The following is a 6,066-nucleotide window of genomic DNA, read 5'->3' on the forward strand; positions in this document are numbered from 1 at the left end:
TGCTCCAACTAAGCAAAATTAGCTTTTTTAACTTACATGCCAGGGAAAACAGATGTAGATGAGACAATAACAAGAACAACAACAAAATCCACCACCAACGCGCAGGTTCATTTCTCATCACCAGAAGATTGAAGGGCTTCTACAGATACATTGGCAGCGAAGGGGAGGGAGAGGAAAATGTGGACCGATGGAGAACAGAATAGGGGGATGTAGTGACAAAGGACATGGAAAAGGTCAAGGGTCTCGATGACTTCTCTGCCCTGGGCTTTGCTGGCATGGTCTGTTCTCGGCTTCCCTGTGCCGAGCAGTGGGGTCTGGGGCCACAGAGCATCACCCCACACTGCAGAAGACTGAGCTGGAGACCACTGAAGCAGACTGGGCATCTTCAAGTCCATGGGACCACGTGGGATTTATCTGTAGGAGCCAACATGACTGCAAAGCTGCTCTCTCTTGGTATCAGGAGAGGCTCCTGATGACTGGAAAAAGGCAAATGTCGTACCTGTCTTCACAAAAGGGCAAGAAAAAGGATCTGGGGACCTCAGCCTCCCAGAAGATTATGGAGTAAGCCCTCCTGGATTTGCTGTGTCCACGTACACCAAGGACAAGATGATTGGGAACAGCCAGCACAGATTTACCAAAGGCAAATTGGGCCTGGCTGACCTCCTCGCCTTCTGTGACAGAAGGGCTCTGAGGACTGGGGTCGGGCAACGTGCAGCCTGCAGCTTTTGCCTTCTTGGGACAGGTGGACTGTAATGTGGGTGGAAAATGGGCTGAACTGCGGGGCTCCAAGGGCTGTGACCAGCAGTATGACATGCAGTTGGTTACTAGGGGCATCCCTCAGCATTTGGTAGCAGAACTGATGCTGGTTTATCCCTGTGTCGCCGACCTGGACAAGAATGAATCCTCAGGAAGCTGGCTGATGACAAACGAGATGGGGAAGCAGTCCCGATGGCTGGAGGGCAGGGCTGCTGCTGGAGGGACCTCAGCAGGCAGGTTAGCAGGAACCCCTGGAAGTTCAGCAAAGGCAGAGTGCCGTACCTGGCACGGAGTAACCTCGTGCTGCCGGACAAGCTGGGTCCTGCCTGCCTGCAAGGCTGCTTTACAGGAAAGGGCGCCACGGACAAGTTGAATATGCACGAGCAGTGTGTGCTTGCAACGAAAAGGGCTGACTGCATGCCGGGCTGCATGGGCAAGAGTGCGGCCAGAAGGTCAAGGGAGGTGGTTCTTCCCCTCTATGAGGCAGTTTGTGAGATTACATCTGGACACTGTGTCTCGTTTGGGGCTCCCCAGCACAGACTGACATCCTGGAGATCAACCAAAATGAGGGGGCTCAAGCACATCATGCACAAGGAAAGGCGGAGAAAATAGCTCAGCTTGAAGAAGAGAGGGCTCCAGGGAGATCCTACAGCTGTCTGCAAGTACCTAATGGGGGGAGACAGAGAAGACGGCCAAACACTTCTTGAAGGTTTACAGCAAAATTTTAGACAATAGGCACAAACTGCAGCAGGAAAAATTCCTGTTAGATTAAGGAGAAAATTCTGCAGAATGGGGATGGCCAAACACTGAAACAGGGGGTGCAGAGAGATTATGAAATTTCTGTCCTTGGAGATATTCAAAACCTGACTGCATGCAGGCCTGAGCAACCTTATGTGACCACAAGGTTCTCCCTGCTTTGGACCAGAAGACTGCAAGACATCTGTTCCAAACTGGATTATTCTAACAGTTCAGCTATGGTGGTAGGAGCATCACCCAACTGACCTACTACAATAACAAATGTGTATCTGTACAGAAATCTGTTTTTACCTTAGAAATATCAGGACCATTCTTCTGTTGCTACTATTTCCCTCTCTCTGAAGGTTGGAGATGTGGGGCAACAGCTTTTTCATGCCTTAAAAAATTACAACAGAAAATAGGTCAACATTGCAAGCAAAAGCACTGGTTGGAATATCAGCATTAGCTTAAATATGTCCTGGGTGACAGAAGGAAAGATGTAGTGTTGTGGTCTGGAGACGGGGCAGGCAATGAGGTACATACCTGGAACCAGAGTCTGGAGCAGCAAAGCCTGTGCTGACGTGCTAAAGTCTAAACTGCTGCTGCTGGAAGCAGAGCAAAGCCGGATTAAAGCTAGTTTAGACACATGTGGAGGCAATCCTCCATGTGGAGGACACATGGTTGTGATGCAATTCTAGTTTGTCGATAGACAAGTTGAACAGCACAGCCTTCCACAAAAGCAAAGTCTTGTCTCTAGTTCCTGGCCTCTGCTGAGTTTCAAGCCTTGGGCAACCCTTACCCACCTACTGAGGTACTGCAGGCTGGCTTCGCTCTCCAGCGTGAGAAACAGGGTCTCAGGACTGCAGCTGTCCCCGACCTCTGAGCTGTGTGTGCCCACCCACTCCTAAAGACACAGATGCCTTCAGAAGTACCAGAGACAGCTGGATTCATCACAGCCAGCTCTGAGCACCGAGAGCTTAAAAAAACCCAAAGCTCTTCCTTCATGGTTGCCTCCTGCAATGCCAGCTGACCTCAGCAGTTAGTAAGCTGATACGTAGAAGTCTCCTTCACAGAGGTGTTGCTCCTGTTGAGGTCCTACAGCTCCCCAAAGGGATTCCCTTCTCCCTCATGACCACCCAGCCTAGGAAAAATGCCTGTCTAAGGCATTTGAACAAATAAGAGGATATTTTATTACCTTTCCCCTCTTCAAGCACCAGCCACAGAGGCTGCCAATCACATCCTGTGGTCAGAATGCAGACGTACCCCCAGAAGGTGACTCTTCCCACTGACGTTCAGTGACAAATCAGTAAAACACTAAGTACTGGCCATCGTGTTCATGCGTTCCCACTCATCGCTCAGGTTTGCTGCCCTCTCACTGCAGCATTCACACTAATTTTCGTATCTCCTAGGTAGAAAAGGGTCAGTCCTGAATTTCTAGAGAAAAATGAAATCAAAATAATACCTAAAAAAAAAGGACAAAACTATTCTGACTTTATATTCTGCCACAGATAATTTAAAGTGTTATTTTTCCCTGACGAAGGGGGAAAAGCAAAAGGCTGAGGAAACCAACATATTAAAGAGAGATAACAGCTACTAGCTTCCCAAGAATATATGCCACTTATCAAATGTATTGCTCAGGCTAATGAATATTCCAATTATCCAATTCTTCCTTCTCAATCTCCACTCTCCTCACAACTTCGATGTAGTTTTACAAGCAGCCTTTTCATAGAGACTGAGGGATGGCAGCTGGTGCATGCAGAGGTACCTGTTTATGCAAATGAAAGTACATTACATTTGTATAAATGACTGGACATAGCTAATAAAAACAACTGTTCGCTGTTGCTTTCTCATAGCTTTTTGATGCCAGCATCTCAAAAAATTTTAAAAGGAGATCTTTAAGTGTCTTGCTGAGCTGCATACGTTCCCCATACAATACACCATCCTACAGATTATGCTTGGTCTACAATCTCTTATTTAGCAAAACAAATCATAAAACTTCTTATACAAATCACCGCACTCCTTAACGGATCAGGTGGTGCTAACAGAGGACCTCCCAACTCCATAATCACCCACTCAGCATTTCAGCCGGCCAAGCCAGGAAGCACTTTGGGATGTAAATTCCAGGCACCATGAAACATCAGGAGAGGCTTCCACCATGAGTTCACCCAAGAGGGGTTTTGCTTGTAGGTGGCTTCCGCAGCTGCAAAGGGGAAGTTTTCCTCTGAACGTCCAGACGAAAACGGTTCTTGCCATGAAAGGCTGGCGTGATGGTTGGGAATTTTCACACACCTTGCTGACTAAGCACACTCTTCCCCTTGAAGATAAACCTTCTACCATTCAAAGCACGTCTAGGGAAGGCGAAGTGTTGGTTTCACACCTGCCCGATGAACTAAACAACATCATAAGAGAAAAAAACCCCAATATCTACCAGCTAGTACGTTTTTCTGCTCAGGGTGAGCTTACATATATTTAGTGCCAGTTTAAAATACAAGCGATCTTTGTAACAAGTACTTGCATGCACAAGTACTCAACCATTTTCCATGCATTTGATCTAGTTAGGGTTTTTTTAAAATCTAATAAAATAACCTACATAGTGACAGTCTTGTCCATGACCATAAGGAAAATGAACAGAAGCCAGCTCTACAGTTTTCTATCAGGATACAGAACAAACTCCACAAAACAGCAGAGGAGAAAAAAGGAATTAAATCAGTATTTTTTGCACAGACAACTGGGTTGTGATGCTTTATTTTCAGAACTGCTGTGAAAAAATCTGACAATTTTTTTTCCCAAAGCACAGTCAAAAACTCAGTTACTGCTTTGAGGTTTTGTGGTGAACACGCAACTCTCAGACTTCATCTCCAGGAAAAGGAGCATGAGGTTCTGGGTGGTTTGGGCTACACATAAGGGGGAAAAAAAAAATCTAGCTTTGCAAAAGGTGGCTGTTGAGAACACCGAGTGGAAAAAAGATGAGCCAAGTTCTGCCGGAGTCGTCACGAGGAGCAAGACTGGAAATTTAAACCTTGCATGATGCACAGGACTGGTTCCTCTCTAGGGACTCTTGTGATTTGTGCTGGTAGCAGTAACGATTATCCAAGTTTTTCTTCTTCCTGGTCTGAATATCAAGGAGCAAATTCCACGATCTGGGAAAAGCTTAAAAAGAGCTGGTTCAGCGAAGCGCACTCAGTCCTGTTGAGCAGAAGCAGCGCGTGGCGTGTCCCAGCAGGGCAGTTAGCAGCGAGCCTGCTGCAACAGGGCAGCTCACCGTGCCGGCGGGGAACAGATGGGTTTCGGCGTCCGTTCCACTTACGGGGCTGCTCCCAAACCCTCGTCTAGCTTACAGCAGGCACGGAAACTTGCAGAGGAAACAATTCAGAAACATTGCATACTTTGTGCCAATAAGTAAAATAAACAAAATAAAGTGGATCATATACTTGGAGATAACCTACTTGCCCCCAACTTTGGCATGCAGGCAGAGATACTCTAGATTAGCACCAGACATCACAGCTTGCAGAGTTGATCAAAGGAGTAGTAACAACTATCAACATAATTACACTTGCAATGAAATAAAAAAAGGATTTCTCCTCTTTCCAGTTTGTAATCAAAAAAGTTCATGCGCTTATACAAGAGCAATAAAAAAAAATTAAATATTTATTTTGAATAACAAGCTTAGTTCGAGCTGCAATGTTGGCAATGTAGGTTTTAAACACAGATCACAAAAGCGTGCACAAAAATGTATTTGAGCAAAGAACAAAAGAATACTAAGAATTATACTAAACAGCTGTTGATTTTAAAGAAACAAAAAAGGCTTGTAATCACTATACAAAATATAAAATGTATTAAACACTACCATCCACAGAACAGAGGTTTATTTTAGTTTGATTATATTTAAAAATTATTTGTGTAGTTATTTATATAGTGAATTGTAAATGAATATTATACAGGAACCTCCTTTTGGTCTGTAAAACCTTTGTTGCACTATAGCACATCCAATCACGTTGAAAAAAAAAAAAAAGAATTCTTTTTCCTTACTATCAATAAAGAAAACAATCATTGATAATACAGTAAATATTGTCAGGTCTACAAATAATGAAATTAAAAATGACTCCTTCGACTCTGAAGCGCTTTCCATGCAAAGTCAGCACTTGCTCGTTTAAACAGAGTGCACTACCAAGCAATGTCCAGGGTCGTAGATGCTCTCGGTGAGACTAAACCTTACAGAAAAAAAAAAATTTAAAAAAAAAAAAAATCCAAGATTGAATGTAATCATGCAACCCTCTTACTACTGGGTATACCCACTGTGTCGCTTATCAATTTATTGCCTTTCTGGAATATCACTCAAGGCATCAAAATTAGACTTATGATAAATATACACATAATGAAAGGACACAAACTGCTATTCGACACTACTACTGGTAATGTCTGTGCTACGTGAAAGCACCTTTAAAAAGAGCCTATGCGGCAAGAGATAAGTGTCTAAAGATTCAAAATGAATCAACAGTATTGGATAACAATATAATTCTCAACTCAGAAGCTGCCTCAAGATTAGGTGCATCTTCAGTTAATGTAACAGGAAAA

The sequence above is a fragment of the Nyctibius grandis genome, chromosome 5 (genome assembly GCF_013368605.1).
Source record: "Nyctibius grandis isolate bNycGra1 chromosome 5, bNycGra1.pri, whole genome shotgun sequence".
Taxonomy (NCBI): Eukaryota; Metazoa; Chordata; class Aves; order Nyctibiiformes; family Nyctibiidae; genus Nyctibius; species Nyctibius grandis.